This window comes from Lactuca virosa, chromosome 1, assembly GCF_052849685.1.
Source record: "Lactuca virosa cultivar CGN04683 chromosome 1, Lactuca_virosa_CGN04683_v6, whole genome shotgun sequence".
NCBI lineage: Eukaryota > Viridiplantae > Streptophyta > Magnoliopsida > Asterales > Asteraceae > Lactuca > Lactuca virosa.
In genome coordinates, this window is record NC_136426.1 from 289,794,391 (window position 1) to 289,819,250 (window position 24,860).

The window sequence follows — 24,860 nt, forward strand, 5'->3', positions numbered from 1 at the left end:
TTTTACAATGAAAACAATTTTTCTAAAAAGAGTAAAAGGTTTTAAGACGAGCAGAGCGCAGCAGTGTGTATGATCAGCCAATGCCCGAATGGTGATTTCCCAAAATACCCTTACATTACGTGTTATGAGATATGATATGATAGGTTATGCATGCTAGAGTAGGCTAGATATTCATATTAGGACTAGAGTGGCCTGATTTGTGATGCCTTAGCCTAGGAGATTACTGCTACTATGAGATGCTTGAGAGTGAGTAGGTAGCAGCGAGGAGCTTAGGAGAAGTCTGCTCGAGAGTAGCCTATGCATAGCGAGATTAGATTACTTGTGATCTGGATCCTAGGAGGAGGACTTGGGGTGAATACTGATGCGGTGTGGACGGTAGTATAGGGCCTGTACTACTGAAGACACAGGATCAGTGTGCAGTCCAAGTAAGAATCCTTAGAGTACTAAGGAGCAAGTAGGGTTGAGTTATTGAGTGCGAGTATGCTCGAGCGAGTCTCTGATGTTTTTTTGTTGTATTTCAGAGACATCATGGCTGGGACACGCCATACCCCAGAGAGCAGCGGAGTTAGCGATGATGAGATTCGTCGATTGATTCATGAGGAGGTGGCCGCAGCCATCCGGGCTAAGATTCTGGAGATGTTTGGGTCTATCAAGACCACCTTGATTGAGACGTTTGATGTGCGATATGCTGCTCTGTCAGAGGCTGCCGTTGCTATAGCCACCGCAGCTGTCGCTGCCGCATGGCCACAGGGAGGTGACTCGTTGCTGTATCGGGAGTTCAACAACACGAAGCCACCAGAGTTTGATGGGACTCAGGATCCGATAGCCGCTATGAGGTGGATTTCTGACATTGAGGGATGCTTCTACACTTGTTCTTGTCCAGAGCATCTGAGGGTACGGTTCACGCTGAACCAGCTTCGCTTGGGAGCGAAGGATTGGTGGAAGTTTGTGACATCGCATTTCACTTCTGCAGAGCTTACTGCGGTGAGTTGGGAGAGGTTCACCGCCATGTTTCGTGATCAGTACGTTCCCCCGATGGAAAGGGAATGGTTGGCCCAGGAGTTCCTGACCCTCAAGCAGGGTACTGAGTCTGTTACTGTGATCACCAGGATGTTTCACGAGAGGGCGATGTTCTTCCCTGAGCATGTGTCTTCCGAGCAGGCACGCATGAGTCGATATTTGAGCATTTTGAGGAGAGACATCCGTAAGTTCGTGGCGAACTCGTCGTATCGGACATTTGCCGAACTTCAGGCAAATGCTCAGAAGAGGGAGATTGAGCTTGAGACTCAGGCTAGGGAGGAGGCGGAGTCTCAAGGGAGGGATCGGCGACCGGCTCAGTCCCAGCCGGTAGCCAAGCGGGCCAAGCCCGCCGATTCGAGATCTGGGAACAAGAAGGGCCGCACTTGTGGCAAGTGCGACAAGAGTCACGAGGGGGTTTGTAGAGTAGGGTCTTGCTACAAGTGTGGCAAGGAGGGGCACATGGCTAAGGATTTCCCCAGGGGATTTGTAGTGTGCTTTCACTGCAACCAGACCGGACACCGGAAGGCCGAGTGTCCACATCTACGGGGAGCAGCACATGGAGCACCTCAGGGATCAGTCCCTGCTGCCGTGCGAGCTACCGAGGTTCGGCCAGTGAAGGCCGAGGCGCCGAAGGCTCGCGGTAGAGCTTTCCAGTTTACAGCGGAGGAGGTCCGCGTAGCACCTGATGTCGCGGCTGGTATGTATTCTTTCATCTATTTATATTGAGTTTTAGATATTGTGCTTATATTATGGTATGCGTTGGTACTTTTCTTGTGAGTTCTGTACCTGCTTTGGTGTTATTAGACTCGGGTGTGAGTCGATCTTTTGTGTCTTTAGCATTTAGTCAGCACATCAGTATCTGTCGAGAGGCGTTGAATCGACCTCTACGAGTTTCCATAGCTAACGAGCGAGCGGTATATGCCATTGAGGTGATTCAAGGATGTGTACTTGAGATCTTCGGCATTGAGTTCCCGATTGATTTGGTCCCGATCGCGATGGGGGATGTCTGTGTCATCGTCGGCATGGACTGGTTGAGCAGATTTGGAGCGGTTATCGACTGCGAGCGACAACGTGTGACCATACGAGACCCTAGTGGGGGATTTCTTACGGTGTACGGCGAGGGTACCCGTTCTGGGTCAGCGTTCTGTTCGGCTGCTAGAGCGAGACAGAGTCTACAGAAGGGCTGTAGTGGGTTTGTAGCCTATGTGATGGACACACGAGTGGCCGCGGAGAGGCCGACTTCGGTTGAGGATGTACCAATAGTGCGAGAGTTCCCGGACGTTTTCCCCGAGGAGTTGCCGGGTGTGCCTCCCGAGAGGCAAGTGGAGTTTTGCATCGATTTAGTTCCAGGAGCGGCGCCTATTGCCAAGGCACCTTATCGCCTTGCGCCACCAGAGATGCAAGAGTTATCCTTGTAGCTTCAGGAGCTGCTGGGGAAGGGGTTTATTCGGCCGAGTAGCTCGCCGTGGCGAGCGCCGATCCTTTTTGTCAAGAAAAAGGATGGTTCACACCGGATGTGCATTGATTACCGGGAGTTGAACAAGTTGACGGTCAAGAACCGTTACCCTTTATCGAGGATCGATGATCTGTTCGATCAGTTGCAGGGAGCGTCTTGGTTCTCCAAGATTGACTTGAGGTCTGGATATCATCAGATGAGAGTGCGCGATGAGGATATCCAGAAGACAGCGTTCAGGACTCGTTATGGGCATTATGAGTTCGTGGTGATGCCTTTTGGGCTCACCAATGCACCGGTAGCGTTCATGGAGCTCATGAACCGGGTGTGCAGGCCGATGTTGGATCGATCGGTGATCGTGTTCATCGACGATATATTGGTGTACTCGAGATCCAGAGAGCAGCTGAGGAGCATTTGAGAGAGATTCTCGGAGTTTTGAGATCGGAGAGGCTTTATGTCACACCCCCAAACCTGAACGGCGGAAACGTTCGGGGGCGGAAGATGTCATGTCCGGTATCACAACAATTGTATAGTAAAGAAAGTACACACCACCATATTACATTAGTTGAAAAGTTTACATGATTGTATCAATACAAGGTCAAAAGTTGATTACACATATCATGATTCAAAAAAAATATGCAAGCAACGTCATCGCGTTAAGCTTCAAAAGATTGCTGACAACCTGCCTTAGTGATTCCCTGAGAACACAAGTCATTTCAAAGAAAAAGTGTCAACAATTAAGTTGGTTAGTTCATAAGTAGTGGTTTGAATAAATGTATGCCATTCGAAAGTTCATCTATGTATTTTCAGAAAATCCCATATTTTCTTACAATTTGTGTAGTAAATCGTTTCACGTGTGAAATGTATGTTTGGAAACAGGAAAAATCCTTTATTTTCCGAAGTGTATAAATGCAGTCTTTAAATGTCCAAGACCGTAAACTGTGAGCACTATACCATGATCAAAATGTTGTTGTATAGTCTTATTATAAAAGTAAAACTATGCGAAGTTCGTTGAGATGCGTAAAAGTAAATCATAATACTACTTTTCCCGTAAAGATATGGCACTGCATTAATCGTATATTCGGTGAGTTCTCATAACCATACTATCATATTTGCCTGTATGCGACGGTCTTCAGGCGTCGAAACATTATGACACTTGTCACCCCGCGGACTGTAGCTAGCAGTGAGGGTGCGGGATCATTAGTCCCGTATAGATCTATACACACTTGCCACACTCTCCGGACGGGAGATTCTGGTTATAAGACAGGACTTACTGTAATACCCCCATTGGGTATAGTGAAGATGTTGTCTCATGAATTCTCAATTATGTATCATAAGTGTATGTTTGTTTCCGCAAAGTATTGTTTTTCAAAGTATTGCAAAAACCATAGTAGTGATGTATATCTTCACGTGAATATAAAATGTTGTAGTTGAAATACTCACTGTTGGCATGAAATCGTATGCGTATTTATAAATAAAACACATTTTTATTTATAAACCATGTTGTATCCCAAAGTGGGTAAAGTAATGTAAGATGTTTATATGTTAACTAAACCATTTGGTAGTTGTAAGAACATCATGCAATGTATACTCAAAAGTTCGATGTTTTCATGCGAGTAAGGTTACGTTTTTACTTGTATTCTCCCTCGAATAGTGATAAAAGCCTTTTAAAAGCATTTAAAATGGTAGAAAAGGGGGTATGAACTCACTTGTTTGGGTTGAAGAGAGTGAGACGAGAATCGAGCAGAACTTCGACTGCGGAAAGTTGCGCCTTCGGATTTCTTGGGGATCTCGGTAGCGTAAAACTTCCGTCGGGGCTCGGGTATGGAATCGAGGATGTCGGGATAGCCTCTGGAGCTTAAGAGAGTGTGAAAGTGAGAGGGGAGTTGAGAAATGTGTGCCAAAACCCGGAGCTCATGCACTCTCTTTATAGTGCTGGAGCACCTCGTACGCTGGGCGTACTTCGGAGTCGTCAGCGCTTACGACTCGGGTCTAGGTGAGCGTAGAGTCTGCTAGCCGATGGGACGCGACATTGCGTCTGAGTACGCTGGGCGTACACTAAATTACGTTGGGCGTAATTTGGATTTACAAAATTCTAAATTTCGTAACTTTCACGTACGAGCTCCATTTTTCGCGTTCTTTATATCCACGCGTAGGTGAGACTGTGCTCTAAAACTTTAATTTAGACTTCGTCGGCTAGTTTTGAGTTTATTTTTCATAATATATTTTTAGTAGGCCGGGACTCATAAAGTCCGTTAAAAATCCATAACTCCTCTATCTGATGTCCGTTTCCGGCTGTCTTTTTGTCGTTGCGATGCCCTTATCGAGATCCTCAACTTTCGTTTAGATTGCGTCAACTAAAAATGGCTCAATCTCTATTTCGAGTTTTTAGCTGTCTACTGTTATTTTAAAACTTCTAAAAATCATAACTTCCTCATATGAAGTCAGATTTGGGTGTTCTTTTTATGCATATTTACAGCTTAACGATATCTACGACTTTTATTTAGAAGCCTAAGGCTGTAAAGTATTTTATTGAAACTTCGTGTTTTACGCTTAACAGTGTTTCACCGGTATTGTTACGAATCTTAAAATGGTCATAACTTCTTCGTTATAACTCGGATTTTTGTGTTCTTTATATTGTTGGAAACCACAACACGTTATCTATCACCTGGTATTCTCAAACTGAGATTTTTGAACACGTTATTTTTGACGCTATTTTTATTAATTCACACAAGATTACAAAAGAAGTTGACTTTAGTCAAATATATTGATTTGAAATAACGGGTTGTTACATCATCCCCCCGTTAGAGGGAATTTCGTCCTGAAATTAATTTACAAGATAAGTGTTTATGGACTAGGGAAGAGATGTGGGTACTTCTGTTGCATCTGATCTTCTCGCTTCCAAGTGAATTCAGGTCCTCGCTTAGCATTCCAGCGGACCTTCACTATCGGTATGCGACTTTGTTTAGTTCGTTTGATTTCCCTATCCATGACCTCGACGGGTTCTTCTACAAAGTTAAGGTTTTCGTTAAGCTCGATTTCATCGAGTGGAATTACAAGTGTTTCGTCGGATAAGCGCTTCTTGAGATTCGACACGTGAAATACTAGGTGTACTTTGTTCAGTTCAGTTGGAAGTTGGAGCTTGTAAGCTACTGGACCAATTCTTGCAGTAATTTCGAAAGGACCAATGTACCTCGGGTTTAGTTTTCTGCACTTCCCAAAACGTATCATGCCTTTCCAGGGTGAGACCTTTAACAGAATGCGGTCACCAACCTGGAATTCCAAGGTTTTTCGTCTTATGTCGGCATAGCTCTTTTGTCTATCTCTCGAGGCTTTCAATCGTTCTCGAATTTGAACGATCTTTTCAGTTGTTTCCCGAGTGATTTCCGTACCGGTGAGAGTGCTATCAGGGACTTGGCCTCTTTCTAACTGTGTGTCACCTATTTCCGCCCAGCACAGAGGTGATCTGCACTTGCGGCCGTAAAGGGCTTCGAAAGGAGCAGCCTTGATGCTAGTACGATAACTGTTGTTATAGGAGAACTCCACTAACGGTAGGTGGATGTCCCACGCTTTACCAAAGTCGATCACACATGCTCGAAACATGTCCTCTAGAGTTCGGATCGTTCTCTCACTCCGTCCGTCCGTCTAGGGGTGATAGGCCGTACTCATGTCTAATCTTGTACCCAAAGCCTTTTGTAGTGTCTGCCAAAATCTTGAGGTAAATTTGTTGTCTCTGTCTGAGATGATGGATTTCGGTACTCCATGAAGTCGTATAATTTCCCGGATGTAGGTTTGTGCTAGTTTCTCCATCTTATCAGTCTCTTTGATCGATAAGAAGTGGGCGGATTTGGTTAACCTGTCGACCATCACCCAGATGGTATCGTGACCACCCTGCGTCTTGGGTAGTTTGGTTATGAAATCCATGGCAATCTGCTCCCACTTCCACTCAGGTATCTCAGGCTGATGGAGTAAACCTGAGGGCTTCTGATGTTCTACCTTGATCTTGGCGCAAGTTAGGCACTTGCCCACAAAGGTAGCAATTTCTGCTTTCATATTCGGCCACCAGTAAAGTTGCTTGAGATCCAGATACATTTTATCTGAGCCTGGGTGCACTGAGTATGGGGTTTTGTGTGCTTCTGACATAACCATCTCTCTGAACCTGCCGAACTTCGGCGTCCAGATCCGGTTCATGAAGTAACGAACTCCGTCGCTCTTGATTTCAAGATTCTTGTCCATTCCTCTAGGTGATTCACCTGCCACGTTTTCGGGTTTCAAGGCTTCCAATTGAGCTTCCTTGATTTGTGTTGGTAGGTGGGAATGGATCGACATGGTTAATGATTTCACTTTTCGTCCAGAATACTCCTTACGACTAAGGGCATCGGCCACAACGTTGGCTTTGCCTGGATGATAACGAATTTCACATTCGTAGTCGTTTAGTAGTTCGACCCAACGTCGTTGCGTCATGTTTAATTCCTTCTGGTCGAATATGTGTTGAAGGCTCTTGTGGTCGGTGAATATGGTACACTTAGTACCGTATAGGTAGTGTCTCCATATCTTTAAAGCGAATACCACTGCTCCCAGTTGCAAGTCGTGAGTGGTATAGTTGACTTCGTGAGTTTTCAGTTGTCGGGAGGCGTATGCAATAACCTTTCGTCTCTGCATTAACACACATCCCAAACCTTGATTGGAAGCGTCGCAGTATACTACAAAGTCTTCTGTCCCCTCTGGAAGAGACAAAATGGGTGCACTGCACAGGGCTTGTTTCAAGGTCTGAAATGCCACATCTTGTTTTTCTCCCCATTTGTAGGCTACACCTTTCTGAGTCAGGGAGGAAAGAGGTTTGGCAATGCTGGAGAAGTTTTGTATGAACCTGCGGTAATAGCCAATAGACCTAGGAATTGGCGAATCTCAGTTGGCGTTGTAGGCGCAGCCCAATTCTTGATAGCCTTTATCTTAGAAGGGTCCACGTGGATTCCCTCTCTGCTGACCACGTGACCTAGGAAGTCCACCTTCCTAATCCATAATTTGCATTTTGAGAACTTTGCATAAAGCTTCTCGGCTCGTAATGTTTCTAAGACTTGCCTCGGGTGTTGGCCATGCTCTTCCTTGCTCCTTGAATAAATGAGTATGTCATCTATGAATACAATCACAAATTTGTCCAAGAATGACCGACATACTCGATTCATTAAATCCATGAATACAGCGGGTGCATTGGTTAATCCGAACGGCATCACTACAAATTCGTAAGGACCGTATCTTGTTCGGAAAGCTGTCTTGGGAATGTCGCCTTCCAGAACTCTTAGCTGGTGGTATCCTGATCTTAGATCGATTTTGGAAAAGTAGTTCGCTCCTTGGAGTTGATCGAACAAATCATCAATTCGAGGTAGGGGATATCGGTTCTTGATGGTAAGCTTGTTGAGTTCTCGGTAATCGATACACATCCTGAATGATCCGTCCTTCTTTTTCACGCACAGAACTGGTGATCTCCAAGGTGAGAAGCTTGGCCTGATAAACCCTTTGTTGAGTAGTTCATTCAGTTGGCTGGAAAGTTCTTGCATCTCTGCTGGGGCTAATCGATATGGTGCTTTGGCTACAGGGGTGGCGCCAGGGATCAGATCAATCCTGAATTCCACTTGTCTGGTAGGTGGCACTCCGGGAAGATCTTCAGGAAACACATCGGGAAAATCACATACTTCTGGCACATCCTTGATGTCTTTAACTTCTCGCTTCACGTCTATCACATGTGCCAAAAATGTGTGGTACTCTTTGCGCAAATATTTCTGGGCCTTGATGCACGAGATAATATGAAGAGTGGTACTGGGTTTGTCACCATATATCATGTGGGTTTCGCCATTTTGCAGATTAAGGCGGACGGCCTTTTCATAACACAAGATATCCGCACGATGAGAACATAGCCAGTCCATGCCTATGATGACGTCGAAACTTTTTATTGAGACTGGCATAAGGTTGACTGGGAAAGAATTGTCGTTTAGCGAAAGGGTACAATTTGAGTATATTTCTGTAGCGCCTTCAGTTTTACCATTTGCCATTTCCACTAGGAATGTTTCATTTAAGGATTGAGGTGTTGTTTTGAGTAGATTTTTAAAATTATGACTCACAAAGCTCCTCTCCGCTCCACTATCAAATAAAATGTATGCATGAGAGTTGTCGAGGAGGAACGTACCCGTAACAACAGTAGGGTCTGCAACAGCTTCCTCTTGGCCCATTGCGAACACTCGGCCGCTTCCTCTAGTGCTTTTGTTGTTTGCCTTAGGGCAGTCCCTACGGAAGTGCCTTGTTTCTCCGCACTAAAAGCAGGTGCGGCCCACTCCTATGTTTTCAACGGGAGTGGCTGGTTCTTTGCAGAAGCGGATGGTATGTCCCTTCTTGTGGCATCGGGAGCACTGAAATTCACGGCAAGGCCCGTGATGGTGGAAGTTGCACTTGCTGCATTTTGGTAGTTGACCCTTGTATGAACTTGCTGGTGTAGGGTTAGGAGGGGTAGTAACAGCGTGAGCTGCCACTACTTGTTGTTTTCTGGGGTTCTCTTGCAGGTCTTGCCCCTTTCTCTTATTCCAGGGCTTCCTCGGGTTCGGTATCTCTTTTGGTGGGTTGGTGGCGACAGTGATGTTACCCTGCTTGACTCCATGGTAAATTAGTCTTTGCGCCAGGCGCTTTGTGCTGTTGAATGTGATTAGGTTGGATGCCAAGACGTGTCCTTGAATTTGAGGTGACAGCCCCCAAATGTATCTTTCCACTTTCTTTGACTCAGGGTTGACCATTCCTGGGCATAGGGCTGACAGATCGCTAAACCGGGCCGTGTAGGCGGCTAGGTCGGAACCAGTCATCTTCAACTTCCATAATTCTTGTTCCAGCTTTTGAATCTCGCCTCTTGGGCAGTACTCTTCTAATAGTAGGACTTTCAAGTCCTCCCAAGTCATAGCATTTGCAACTGTAAGAGTTACAGACTTCACATGGCCCTTCCACCACGTGAGGGCTCGGTCGGTGAATGTACAAGCAGCAAATTTGACTTTGCTGTTTTCTCCGCAGGAACATATTTCAAAGACCGTTTCGGTCTTCTCAAACCATTGCATCAGTGCAATGACTCCTCCCGTACCATTAAACATCTTTGGTTTGGCGTTTGCGAACTATTTGTAGGAACATTCCCTAACAGGACCAGCCCCGTGGTTTTGATGATTCGTGCTACTTCCAGCCCCTCCATTGCCGTTGGAGCTAATTTGAGATAGGGCTGCTGCTACTGCTGCGGTGATAGCAGCTTGCACCATGGCGGGATCATAAGCTGGAGGTGGTGGTGGCGGTGTTGGAGTTGTGTTTCTGCTTGCTGATCTACGCGGAGGCATTGTTCTGGTAAAGAAATAACAATGAAGACTATAAGTTTTTTTAATGATTGAAATTCGTGCATTAGAGGGTTAGGTATATCAGCAATTTGGTTTGACCTTAGTCAATGATTTTGGAAGTTGATATAATAATTTAGATAATCGAGAGGTATGCCAATGAGTTAAAAGAAATACTTCATATATATTAAACATATGGAGCGTTACATTTTTGTGGTCAGGAAAATTTTGACCTATCTAAAGGTTAAGGAAAATAAAAACTTTATCCGAGGTCCTATTCTATAACAAAATTTTGGGAGTCGGGCAAGTCCTACTTGCGACGCGTGTTGCGCTTGGAGCTAGACTCCGCGTCCGATTGTTTGGCTCCCATTAAACGTCTTTCAAAGATCGCTTGTTGTTCCTTCATCTCCCTTATTTCTGCAAGTGCTGCCTCCATTTGGCTCTGAAGCGTCCTTGTGTGGAGTTGGGTATTCTCATGTAGTTCGTCCAAGCGACGAATGTCAATGGTGTTACCCTGTACAGCAGCATTGATTTCATGTACTCGGACCGCTTGAACTCCCGATTGGTAGGTTTGGTTGGCTATCTTACCCACAATGACGGGGAGTGATCGATCGGCTGAACTTCCACCACGGACGTCGTAGAAGTCCCGACACATGCCAAAAGGAGGGCGTAGACCCTGTTGTTGGCTCCAATGGTGGATATGGCTCCCCCAGATGGGAGTGGGTCCTTGATAGCCCATTCTAATTGCAGGAGGTCGGGGAGCTGGTGGGTTGATTACCTCTGGTTCTGAGTCTGTTCCATCAGCATCTTCCTCCTCCACCATGGGTTCTTCTTCCTCTTCGACCTCTTCTGGGTCTTCTTCCAACCATCCACCGTTACCATGGTTCGGGTAGTAGGGATCTCCCGGGATGTGGAATCCGGCCATTGTGTCTGTACGAGAATAGAGGTGTGAAAATTGTCCAAAAGCTAATGCATATAAGTTGGCAAATTAGGGCTTTTGCATAGAATATTCCTATAGTATTCTAAATATATTGTTTTGTTCTAAAAGTTGAGTTTTTGGTAAGTTTTAGACTTGTTGTCCACTGCAGGTACTCCTTGGCACACGTTAGTCGGCTCTCGGACAAATATAGTTGATCAGGCTATATCCATCCGAGTTCCGATTACATGTTCCAAGGCATATCTGCACTGCACAACTTATCTATAATACTTCTCTAACGTCGTCATTTATGATACCGACTCTAGTGTGAAATGAATGCATGTATACTTTTAAGAAAAGAAATTTTAAAAATATGACTCTAAATCAGAGTGTTTTTGCCCAGTTGTGTTTATATTTGTATATCAAAAATTGGTTTTGATATACTTAGTTCACTATAAACAATGCTCTGATACCAATCTGTCACACCCCCAAACCTGAACGGTGGAAACGTTCGGGGGCGGATGACGTCATGTCCGGTATCACAACAATTTTATAGTAAAGAAAGTACACACCACCATATTACATTAGTTGAAAAGTTTACATGATTGTATCAATACAAGTTCAAAAGTTGATTACACAAATCATGATTCAAAAAAAATATGCAAGCAACGTCATCGCGTTAAGCTTCAAAAGATTGCTGACAACCTGCCTTAGTGATTCCCTGAGAACACAAGTCATTTCAAAGAAAAGTGTCAACAATTAAGTTGGTGAGTTCATAAGTAGTGGTTTGAATAAATGTATGTCATTCGAAAGTTCGTCTATGTATTTTCAGAAAATCCCATATTTTCTTACAAGTTGTGTAGTAAATCGTTTCACGTGTGAAATGTATGTTTGGAAACAGGAAAAATCCTTTATTTTCCTAAGTGTATAAATGCAGTCTTTAAATGTTCAAGACCGTAAACTGTGAGCACTATACCATGCTCAAAATGTTCTTGTATAGTCTTATTATAAAAGTAAAACTATGTGAAGTTCGTTGAGATGCGTAAAAGTAAATCATAATACTACTTTTCCCGTAAATATATGACACTGCATTAATCGTATATTCGGTGAGTTCTCATAACCATACTATCATATTTGCCTGTATGCGACGGTCTTCAGGTGTCGAAACGTTATGACACTTGTCACCCCGCGGACTGTAGCTAGCAGTCAGGGTGCTGGATCTTTAGTCCCGTATAGATCTATACACACTTGCCACGCTCTTCGGAAGGGAGATTCTGGTTATAAGACAGGACATACTGTAATACCCCCATTGGGTATAGTGAAGATGTTGTCTCACGAATTCTTAATTATGTATCATAAGTGTATGTTTGTTTCTGCAAAGTATTGTTTTTCAAAGTATTGCAAAAACCATAGTAGTGATGTATATCTTCCCGTGAATATAAAATGTTGTAGTTGAAATACTTACTGTTGGTATGAAATCGTATGCGTATTTATAAATAAAACACATTTTTATTTATAAACCATGTTGTATCCCAAAGTGGGTAAAGTAATATAAGATGTTTATATGTTAACTAAACCATTTGGTAGTTGTAAGAACATCATGCAATGTATACTCAAAAGTTCGATGTTTTCATGCGAGTAAGGTTACGTTTTTACTTGTATTCTCCCCCGAATAGTGATAAAAGCCTTTTAAAAGCATTTAAAATGGTAGAAAAGGGGGTATGAACTCACTTGTTTGGGTTGAAGAGAGTGAGACGAGAATCGAGCAGAACTTCGACTGCGGAAAGTTGCTCCTTCGGATTTCTCGGCGATCTCGGTAGCGTAAAACTTCCATCGGGGCTCGGGTATGGAATCGAGGATGTCGGGATAGCCTCTGGAGCTTAAGAGAGTGTGAAAGTGAGAGGGGAGTTGAGAAATGTGTGCCAAAACCCGGAGCTCATGCACTCTATTTATAGTGCTGGAGCACCTCGTACGCTGGGCGTACTCTTAGGATACGATGGGCGTACTCCGGAGTCGTCAGCGCTTACGACTCAGGTCAAGCTGAGCGTAGAGTCTGCTAGTCGATGGGACGCGACACTGTGTCTGAGTACGTTGGGCGTACACTAAATTACGCTGGGCGTAATTTGGATTTCCAAACTCTAAATTCCATAACTTTAGCGTACGAGCTCCGTTTTTCGCGTTCTTTATATCCACGCGTAAGTCAGACTGTGCTCTACAACTTTCATTTAGACTCCGTCGGCTAGTTTTGAGTTTATTTTGCATAATATATTTTTAGTAGGCCGGGACTGATAAAGTCTGTTAAAAATCCATAACTCCTCTATCTGATGTCTGTTTCCGTATGTCTTTTTGTCGTTGCGATGCCCTTATCGAGATCCTCAACTTTTGTTTAGATTGCGTCAACTAAAAATGGCTCGATCTCTATTTCGAGTTTTTAGCTGTCAACTACTATTCTAAAACTTCTAAAAATCATAACTTCCTCATATGAAGTCAGATTTGGGCGTTCTTTTTATGCATATTTATAGCTTAACGATATCTACGACTTTTATTTAGAAGCATAAGGCTATAAAGTATTTTATTGAAACTTCGTGTTTTACACTTAACAGTGTTTTACCGGTATTGTTACGAATCTTAAAATGGTCATAACTTCTTCGTTATAACTCGGATTTTTGTGTTCTTTATATTGTTGGAAACCACAACACGTTATCTATCACCTGGTATTCTCAAACTGAGATTTTTGAACACTTTATTTTTGATGCTATTTTTATTAATTCACACAAGATTACAAAAGAAGTTGACTTTAGTCAAATATATTGATTTGAAATAACAGGTTGTTACACTTTATGCCAAATTCTCCAAGTGTGATTTCTGGTTGCGAGAGGTCCAGTTCTTGGGGCATCTCGTTAATCAGAATGAGATTTTGGTCGATCCGGCCAAGATTGAGGCGGTGATGAGTTGGGAGGTGCCGAGATCCCCCACCGAGATCAGGAGTTTTCTGGGGTTGACCGACTATTATCGGAGATTTATCAGGGATTTCTCCAAGATTGTTGTTCCTCTCACCAGGTTGACCGGGAAGGTCGTGGCTTTCAGTTGGGGTCCAGAGTAGCAGGCCTCATTCGAGACTCTTCGCCAGAGATTATGCGAAGCCCCAGTGTTAGCCCTTCTGGAGGGGATGGAGGATTTTGTGGTGTATTGTGACGCATCAATATCGGGATTGGGGGTGGTGCTTATGCAGATAGGGCATGTGATAGTGTACGCATCGAGGAAGCTGAAGACTCACGAGGTGAGGTATCCCACCCACGATTTGGAGTTGGGGGCCATAGTGTTCGCCCTCAAGATATGGCGTCAGTATTTGTATGGGGTTCGGTGTACCATATACACGGACCATAAGAGTTTGAAGTACTTGATGGATCAGCCCAACCTGAATATGCGCCAGAGGAGATGGTTGGATGTGGTAAAGGATTATGATTGTGAGATCCTGTACCACCCGGGCAAGGCAAACGTTATAGCCGATGCCCTGAGTCGTAGGGCGGAGAGTGCCCCGATACGAGACATTTGTATGAGGTTGACGGTGATGACTCCAGTGTTGGACACCATTCGGGAGGCCCAGGCAGAAGCCTTGAGACCAGAGAACCGCAAGAGGGAGCGGGTGATCGGGCAGGTGTCTGAGTTCATCACCAATAGCCGAGGGCTTATGACTTTTCAGGGTCGTATTTGGGTGCTGTTTGCAGGTAGGGCACGTACTATATTGATGGAGGAGGCGCATAGATCGAGGTTCTCGATCCATCCCGGGGCCACTAAGATGTATTTGGATCTGAAGAGAGACTATTGGTGGCCCTGTATGAAGAGGGATGTTGCGTGGTTCATTAAGAGGTTCTTGACCTGTCGCAGGGTTAAGGCCGAGCACCAACGTCCACATGGCAGGTTGCAGCCACTTGAGGTTCCCCAGTGGAAGTGGGAACAGATTTCTATTGATTTTATCACCAAATTGTCGAGGACCACGAGGAGTGTCGATGCAACTTGGGTGATCGTCGACCGGCTGACGAAGAGCGCTCACTTCCTTGCTATCAGTCAGAGCTCTTCCGCTGAGAGGCTGGCAGAGTTGTAGGTGAGAGAGGTGGTATCGCGGCATGGAGTACCGATCTCGATTGTGTCAGATCGGGATATACGTTTCACTTCCAGGTTCTGGAAGAAGTTCCATGAAGAGTTGGGTACGAGGTTGCATTTCAGTACTGCCTACCACCCACAGACAGACAGACAGAGTGAGCGGACGATTCAGATGCTCGAGGACATGATTCGAGCATGTGTGTTGGACTTCGGAGGAAGCTGGGACACGTACTTGCCGTTGGCTAAGTTTTCCTATAACAACAGTCACCATTCGAGTATTGGTATGCCTCCCTTCGAGTTGTTGTATGGGAGGAGATGTCGGACTCCCATTTGCTGGGGAGAGGTAGGGCAGCGTGTGATTGGTAGCACCGAGATAGTGCTTCAGACGACAGAGCAGATACAGCAGGTCAGACAGAGGTTGTTGACAGCTCAGAGTCGCCAGAAGAGTTATGCGGATAGGCGACGATCCGAGCTTGAGTTCCAGGTGGGAGACTTCGTTCTCCTGAAGGTATCTCCTTGGAAAGGAGTGATCCGATTCAGGAAGAGGGGCAAGCTGGGGCCCCGGTATATTGGTCCGTTCAGGGTGACCGCAAGGGTGGGCAGGATAGCGTATCACTTGGAGCTACCTGTGGAGTTGAGCCAGATACATGATACCTTCCACGTGTCTCAGTTAAGGAAGTGTATAGCCGACGAGTCAGCGGTGGTGCCGCTGGAGGATATTTAGGTGGATGCGAGCCTGAATTATGTTGAGAGACCGATCGCGATCCTGGATCGGAAGATCAAGGTTCTACGGAACAAGGAGGTGCCCCTGGTTCAGGTGCAGTGGCAGCATCGGAGAGGGTCCGAGCTGACTTGGGAGCCAGAGTTGGAGATGCGGGAGCAGCATCCAGAGTTGTTTGCCGAACGAGACTTCGAGGGCGAAGTCTGATTCTAGTGGGGCAGAATTGTAACATCTGGATTTCCAGGTTAGAATTTTCATTATTTATTTTGAATAAAGAAGAGGGACTCGACGAGTTGGCGCATAGACTCATCGAGTGGGATCGCGATACGCTGACTGGATTAATGAATGAACTCGACGAGTCGGAAGCGGCGGACTCAACGAGTCCGCGGTGAGGTCAGAAACCCTAAATTCGTAGGCCTGAGCCCTATTTAAAGGACCTTATAGCCCTCATTTGCGGCTACCAGTCCAGAGAGAGAGATCCCTGAGAGCTTGAGCGAGTTGTGAGAGAGATAGAGCTATTTTGATCATTTTTGGTGTGATTTTGCAAAGAAGAAGTTGTTTCCAACAAGAGGAGGTCAAGGGAGTTGCTGATCTGGGGTTTTCAATCTTAGATCTTCACTATTGAGGTAGCAAATCGAACTCTCCTTATGTTTTGGTTAAGATATATGAATCTAGGGTTTTCTGTACCCTTGTTATGGCTTGAATTGATGAGTTTATGGTCCCTTTAAGTGTTAGACTCCGGATCTGGACCTTTAGAGGTCCATAGAGCCTTATCCTTCCTGCTTTATGTTGTTCCATGGAAGAAATGAACTTAGGTTGCCATTTTAGAAGTGATTTCGGCAAAAGGAGCCCTATGTGTGTTGCATGAACGTGAAGGTCGGACCTTTACGTGATTATTGGGTAAGGGAAGGTCAGATATATAGGATATAGAAGCAGATCTGACCACATAAGGTCGTTTGAGTGATGTCATGGAAGCAACTCACCGAGTTCATTAGTGGACTCGACGAGTCGAGTCGGGGTTGCCCCGCGATTCGGGACAGAAGTAACCTGTCAAGTGGAGGATGACTTGACGTGCCAAGTGAGGCTCAGAGGGATTCAGAGGACCCGCCTGGACTCGCCGAGCCGCCCTTGTGTACTCGACGAGTCTGGTCAAAGTTTGACCAGAATTGACTTTTGTTGACTTTTAGGGTCTAGTCAATGTTTGGACTTTCGAGCCATGGGAGGGGTAAAATGGTATTTTGCCCTTCTGAGAGAACTTAGAGAGGGATTAGCCTAGCCTTTGGGAGTCGTATTGATTAGAGTAATTATTTTATGTGATTAGGCGGAGGCTAGATCAGTATTTCCGAGTTCGAGATTAACCGAGTTACCCGAGGTGAGTCTTCTCACTATACTTTACCTAGAGTGGTAATTAGAGTCATATGCCAGAGTATCTATATGCTATTTATATGACTGTGATTAACTGCATTGTTTCTTTGTGATCTATGCTATGTGTGTTCCAGAGTTTACAGAGTTAGGACCGGAAGGTCCACAGAGTTAGGACCAGAGGGTCCACAGAGTTAGGACCAGAGGGTCCCTAGAGTTATAGCCCCGAGTGGCTAATATGTGTTGTATGTGGTATTTTGGGGAACTCACTAAGCATTTAATGCTTACAGTGTTATGCGTATGTGTTTCAGGTACCAGTGAAGATCGCGGGAAGGCGCCGTCATGATCAGTACACACTTATGGAGTTTTCTTGATGTTTTGTGATCTTGGGATATGTTTTATAGACATGTGATACATTGGGTTTTTATGAATTGTGAATGAAATTATATTTTTAAAAGTGAAAAATTGTTTTGGAAATTTACGTCGTTACACAGTCCAATTCTGATTTACTTTTTATATTTTCTCCTTCCAAATATGGACTAACACGTTCAGTACTTTTAACGTGCATCTCCAAAGGCTCAGAGTCTTCCATATTCTGGATGTATATTAACATAACATGAGTTTGTGGTTGAGGATCAGGATTTTTAGGATGCAATCTCTCATTTATGAGTTTGGCCAATTGGCCCAATTGAATCTAGATGTGATGGATAAAAGCTTGCTAATTTCTCATTAAAGCTTGTTGAACTCTCATTAAAGCTTGTTGATCTCTCATTGCTATCGGTTTCATCATGCCTCTTTTCTGATGTGGATGCAAAACGGTCGAGCATTGCTTCAAAATCCGTTTTCTTTTTGGGTGCCAGTTCTCCTTTTTGATAGAACCCTCTTTCCGTTTGCTTGTACTTCTCCTCCTTGGCCTTCTTGTAATCATCATAAGGCAACCATTCCTTTTTGGGTTTCCACCAATCTTCATCATAACGATCCCCACTTGAGAAACATGCTTGATCTTTTCGGTTCCTATTCTCACCAAGGCCACAATCCTTTGTTAGATGTGGATCGCTACAATTATTACATCTAGTGCTTTCTTCGTGAGTGGTCCTTGGGAATCAAGGAGCTGCCTGGTTGTTACATTTACCCCATCATAGAAAATAGAGACCTCTTGATGTACATTGTTGTCATTCTGGGGGCAATTTCTCAGCAAGCCCTTGTATCTCTCGCACGCCTCATAAAGTGATTCGCCTCCCAGTTGTTCAAAATTGGCAATTGCTTTCTTAAACTTTGCAACTTTCGATGGTGGGAAAAATTGTTGTATGAACTCTTCACGCAACTGTGGCCATGTTGTTATTGATCGTGGAGGGAGTGCCTTTAACCAATCTTTTGCGGCTCGTCTGAATGTAACTGGTAGCATCCTTAGTAGCACTGTCTCGTGTGCCACATTTAGAATGTTGAAATAGTTGGTGATATCATTGACCTCATGAATTTGCTTGTAGGCATCCTCGTGATCTTTCCCGTAGAATGGGATGTCCATCAGTTAGGCGAGTATGTGACCTTTTAGTTCGAAGTTTTCTGTTTCTGGAATTGCGTGTTGTACAAGACCTAGCCCAATATCGTCATGTATCCGCTTCTTGTATGCCTCCATTTGTATGTCTGTAATATCCGCCATCACTATTTCTGGTTCGGGTTCACCCATTGTTTCAGATTTAGGTGTGTCGGGCTCGTAATATGCTGCCTTCTTGTCATGAGTTTTCTCGAAGCTTTCAAAAGTGCTTGATTGTGAAGTGTTGCTTGATTCCTTGATTGTTTTGTACTTCTTCTTGTGAAATGCGGATTCTGGATCCTCAAGTGGTGGCAGGATATTGAAAGTGGATCCCCTGGTCATAAATCACTGGAATAAAAACAAAACAAAAACGCGTAAAACGAATAAAAACTAGCTAAACGATAAACTAACTGCCACGGTCATGTTGAAGATGACCACGCCGTGGTTACTGTTCAGATATAAAAATGTAACTAATGCTGAAAAATAACTCCCTATGGTTTTTACCCCACAAAAAGGATCGAATAGCTAAAAGCAATTAAACTAAATAATAAAATAAGCCGTTCCCTGACAACGACACCAAAAACTTGATGTGCACAAATGTACCTATTAGTTTTAAATTCATAAACCTAACTAATTAAACTAACTATGCACCTATAGGCAGTGTACCTAGTCGGATTATAGAATAGCTTGGTAAGTCGGGTGTCGATCACAGGGAACATAATTCTATTTAATAAAATAACTACAAATAGCTAAAGTAAATAAAACAAATAAATTGGGGGCTTTTACTGATTTTGCAAGATCAGAAGAACTTAAATCAAATAACAATTAAACAAGCAAAGAAAACGAATTTTACTTCAAGATTAAAGAGCACTTCTGTTAGTTCTGAATCCCCTTTCTCATATGGTTGATTTATACTAGACAACTTATGTTGGCTTCCAATTTATTAAACAGTTATTATGATCAAATACCTAGATATATCAATTTAGGGAAATCTCTGGAAAAGTCCCAATATTTTACCCTAATTTACGAAAAAGTCCCAAACTAAAATTTGTTTACTCAAAGGTCTGAATTACCGGTAAAAATGATGATTTACCCCTATTTTCCCAGTGTACCGGTTTCATTACTTACCCAATTTTAATAAAGTCCCATTATTTTACCATAATTTACGAATAAGTCCCAAATAATGGGACTTTAACGAAAATTATGGTAAAATAATGGGACTTTAATGAAACCGAGTAAGTATTGAAACCGATAAACCGGAAAAAAGGGTCAAATCGTCATTTTTCTGGTAATCGGGACTTTTTCATAAACCAATTTTAGTTTGAGACTTTTTCGTAAATTAGGGTGAAATATTAGGACTTTACCAAAGTTTTTCGTATCAATTTATGATTTACCATACAATGGTCAAGGACAGATGAAAGACACAACTGATAATAAGGTAAATTGGACTATGAATGATGAAATCGAGAATTACTAATCTGTGGTCAAGACAATAGTTCAAGCACTTAACATGGATAATTAATGCTCTCTAACACAGTCAAAGCTATCAACTTTATATACCAAACTCAATGATTTGGTCAATCACAAGATCTAATTATTTAATGGTCATAAACAACTAGAACCAAGTTAATGCAACAAAAATATTCATCTACTACACATAACTTGAATGGAAGGCAATAAAAGCTAAAAATTTAACATGCTAGGTTTATAATTCATCAAACACAAGAAAAGCCAAATAAATTGTCATAGAAGCATAAAATCAACACATAGGGTCGAGGTTCATCACCCCTAATAGAAGTTTAGGGTGATTAGCCCATAACTAATATAGGAACACACAAAGAATCAAAGAAAATAAGAGTAGACATGATTAGAACTAGCAAACCGAAAGAGTCAATGTTGTTTTCTTCTAGATCTCTTCAACTCTTGAGCTCCAAATGATTTCTTCTCTTCCATGAGTTTCCAGAGGGTTTTTGTCGCAATACTTCTCCAGAAAGTCGGCTGGAAGTCCCCCAATTTGACCCAATGTTCGGATATATATATATATATATATATATATATATATATATATATATATATATATATATATATATATACTTGCCTAAAATCTAACCAACACGGCGTGTTACAAGGCCAACACGATATGTTTGTCTTTAAAATCCTGTATTCCCCAAGTCAGCGACAAAAATCGTGAAGCTTCTATTCACCACGGCGTGTTGGTGATAAACATCGCGTGTTTGTTGGGAATAAACATTTTTTCAAAACACAAAAGTCGTCCGAAATTATGTCTTGTTTTCAGAACATTTTGAATCCTGTCAACCGGAGTTAGGAGTCATGAGGTATGGCCAAAACACTGAAGAGGGGTCAAACTACCAGCAACATCCTTTTTGCGTGTTTTTAGCTCATTTCTCCTCCTTTTGCATTCCAGCTCCCATTTTACCTGTAATTCAACATTTCAATGCATATTAAGTATCTTTTAGTTCTAAAATGAACGCAAATGTAGCATGAAATATAAAGATAATGTATAAAATATATAACTATATAAGCACACATCAGACAGTCTATGTGATTCCATTTTGTGTATAACTTGCATGTATAAGGCAACCACCGATGTTGATTGAGGTTCTCGGTATTGCGGGCAGGGGGAGTTGAGGATTCCTAGGAAAGCCTAGGAAATGTATGTTGTTTAGCATAGGCTTGGTATATGGTTCTAGTGTGGTGACTTAGAGGAATCAATACGGCTCATGAAAAAAGTACAAATAGGTATGAAATGTAGTATTGGGCCCGTACTACTGGAAGCACATGATATGTACTTGACACAAGAGCAGACCTGGAGACTTTAAGGAGACTTGTATAGTGAGGATTCCCTCGAGTTATATAATGATTGTTTATATGTTTGTGTTTCAGTTTTAGTACGGTGAGGACTACTCGAGGAGGTTCCTACTCAGGCGCAGAGCCGATTGATGAGAGGTTGCGCGAGTTCATTGCGACTGGGGTTACTCGCAGTATTTAGGGTTCTACTCCTGTGATGTTCGGTACCATCCAGTAGGGAATTATGGAGCTGATGGATTAGAGGCTCAAGTCATTTCGAGCGGATATTGCTGCAGGACAGATAAGAGCTCAAACTCCCTCATTCCAGGAGTTCAAGGCTTGTGGAGCTCCTAAGTTCTTCAGGGTTAAGGACCCCATCGCCAGCCGACGCTGGATTGCTGACATGGAGAATCCTCAGCGGATGAGTTTCTGCTCTGAGGGGGCAAAGGTGGGATTTTCATGCTGCCTGCTGAGGGACCAAGCACGGGACTGGTGGGATGAGGTTGGCCGAGCTGTAGGGTCAATGTCAGTCGCAGTCATGACTTGGGAGGATTTTTTTTCGAGGTTCCAGAAGGAGTTTGCACCAGATATCAAGGTGCAGCAGCTGGCGAGAGAGTTCCGGGACTTTCACCAGACTACTGAGATTGTGGAAGAGACTACCGCCAAATTCAGGGAGAGGGCTATTTTGGTTCTGCAATACTCTACGGATAAGGAGACGAAGAAGACGAGATACCATGATATTTTGGTTCTTATTTTTTTACTATAGTTTATGTTTGATTATCTGTTTATGTAAATGGATATACTGTGTTTGTATTAATTCAGGTGTTGTGTAGTGTTAGTACCTGAAAGTGAACCGCTAGCAATCCTCAATCTCCAAATGTTCCGACGTCAATTTTAGTTTCGGAATGGTCTGTGTTCCGGAGTCAGTGCCTGGTTAGGAGTGAAGAATGAAGACTGAAGTCCAAAGTCAATATGTGTCCAGAATGAAGAAGTATTTTGTCTATCTTGTCATTAATTGTTCTTGTCATTTATGTGATGTAACAGCTCATAGGACTTACTTCATTTTGTCAAAATGGATAATCAGAGTGTCAGGAGTAACTCTTTTATCCGGTCCTATGTATGTAAAATGGTATGTACGATGTAACATCTTCTCCTATATATGGAGCTTTCAATGACAAGATTAGCAGACAGATTGTTACTCCAAAGATACATAATTTTGAATTTACTTTAATTTCATGTTTCTCTCAAATCATTCTCTCAAACATTCCTTCTGCTCATTTATTGTCTTTACATTGATTGTGCTTATATTCTCATATTTAATACTTGAAGTAATTTGTTGATTATCTACTTCATACTTGACTGGTCTTGCCAGACTTGACTGGAACAATTGTTTCAAGAATACATTGATCTAAGGCATTAACTAAAGATTGGAGTTTTCAAGCCTTGTCCGTGCGCAATCGGATCCTTGTTCTCACAATTGGTATCAGAGCTTTAGTGGTTGTCCTTTGAATCCATAAGAACAAATTATAGTTGATTCGAGATTACCTTGGTATTTCAATCATTTTTGTGTTCAAGATAAAAGTTCTTCTATATACCACTTTTGCTCAAGATATCTTAACTTCAATGGCTGCATCTAACACTCAACAAATGTATTCAATGCAAATAGCAAATAGCGTGGGTTGCCCTACACGTGCCCCACTACTAGTTGTTGAAGAGTATGATCATTGGAAAGTCAGAATGGAGAGATTTTTATTTGGAAAATAAAAAGGTGAATCTATCTGGAGATCCGTCAAACATGGTATACATGTTCCTGTTCAAACAACTGTTAGAGATGTTGTTGCAACACTCATGGGACAAGAAGAACAACGTGCAACACCACTTACTGCTGATGATCTTGAAAAGCTGCATGCAGATCAAGTTGGTTTTTCTGAAATGGTGTTGGGTGTTCCACCTTCACTCTTTGAGCATATCAAACTATGCAAATCCTCCAAAGAGATTTGGGGCATGCTCCAAGATCTGTTCGAATGATTAGAGAACATGAAGGATAAGCGTCTAACATCTATTGTCAACGAATTCAACACTTTCACTACAACACCTGGTGAATCTATTGCCTCTGCTTCAAACAGATACCGAATCGTTGTCAACAACATGACTACTCATGGAATAGTCCGAAATCCACTTGAATACAACCTCAAGTTCATCAACATCCTCAGAAAGGGATGAGGAAATGTTAAATCATGCCTTCAGAGTAATGGATCTCTGAAAAAGTTGAAGCTTTACCAACTTTTTGATGAACTTCAAGGCCATGAATCAAATGTTGCACAAACCCTACAAGAACTCTCTCGAGGTCCTCTAGCTCTGGTCAGTTCTTACGAACCACAAGCTCCAAACTTGGCAGTGTCGGATCCTCTCTCTGTTGTTGTTCCATATATCCCTCCTGTTCAACCCTCACCTCCAACCATACCTATTCCTACCAACAATCACTATCAATCACTTGGTGATCTTGATCCAGAAGACATGAACTCTGAACTTAGTTTCCAACAAGAGTTTGCTCTACTTTCGATGAAATAAAAGAGTCCTTTCAATCCAAATCACAAGCCATATCAAAACCGTTTTCATGCTCCTCACCAAAATAATCCTCAACCTTTCAACAAACCTTCAGAAAACCCACCGTCCTACAAACCTAATCTTCCTACACCAAATCACACCTCGGAATCGTCACAGATTCCGAAGTCTGAAAAACCCAAGATTGTGTGTAATAAATGTGGACATGCAAACCACTTCGCAAAGGATTATTTAGTTGAAGTTCCTTAGAAACCCAAAATCAATAATTCTGCTTACTATGAACCTAAAGCTCAAGAAATGGCAGAAAGTGAAGGCTTTTGTTATCACTGTATCAAGGGATGTGGAAGGGTATTGGTCTTCTAGAGATGATGATGACGTAAATACTGGAAGAAGCATATGTCTCATGGCCCGACAAGAAATTGAATGTGATGAAGGCTACTGGTCATCTGGGTCAGAAAAAGAAGATGATGATGATGAACCAAACTACTGCTACATGGCAACCAATGATCCACCCGACAGAAGCATCGTCCAATAGGTAAAATCTATGATTTATGATAATAGCTTTGACTTATCTCTCTGTGAACCTTATCTAACCCAGATCCAAACAGATATGAACACAATCTATAGAGCCTATGAGTCTGCCATAGAAGCCAGTGAGAAGATGGAAAGTGAATTGAGTCGTCTTAGGTTACGTTTCGAGGATTAGAAGTTGAAAATAGAATCTTTAGAACGAGAGCTTGTAATGTCAAAAGATGAATGTATCATTTTGAAGGACAAAGGTGAAATCACGTATTCTGAAAGAAATGTCTTAATCACTGATAACAAATGTCTCAATGCTAAAATAGATGCTTTGCATAATTCCATTGACATTCTTGAAGCAAATGAATAGATGACTCATAATTTTCATCACCCCTAATCCAAAGCACCTGGTCTCGGAAGCGAGTTTTCAAAACCAATCGCTCGTGTAACGACAAGAAAAATAAACCAATATTTTCATTTTTAATATTCATAAAAACATATGT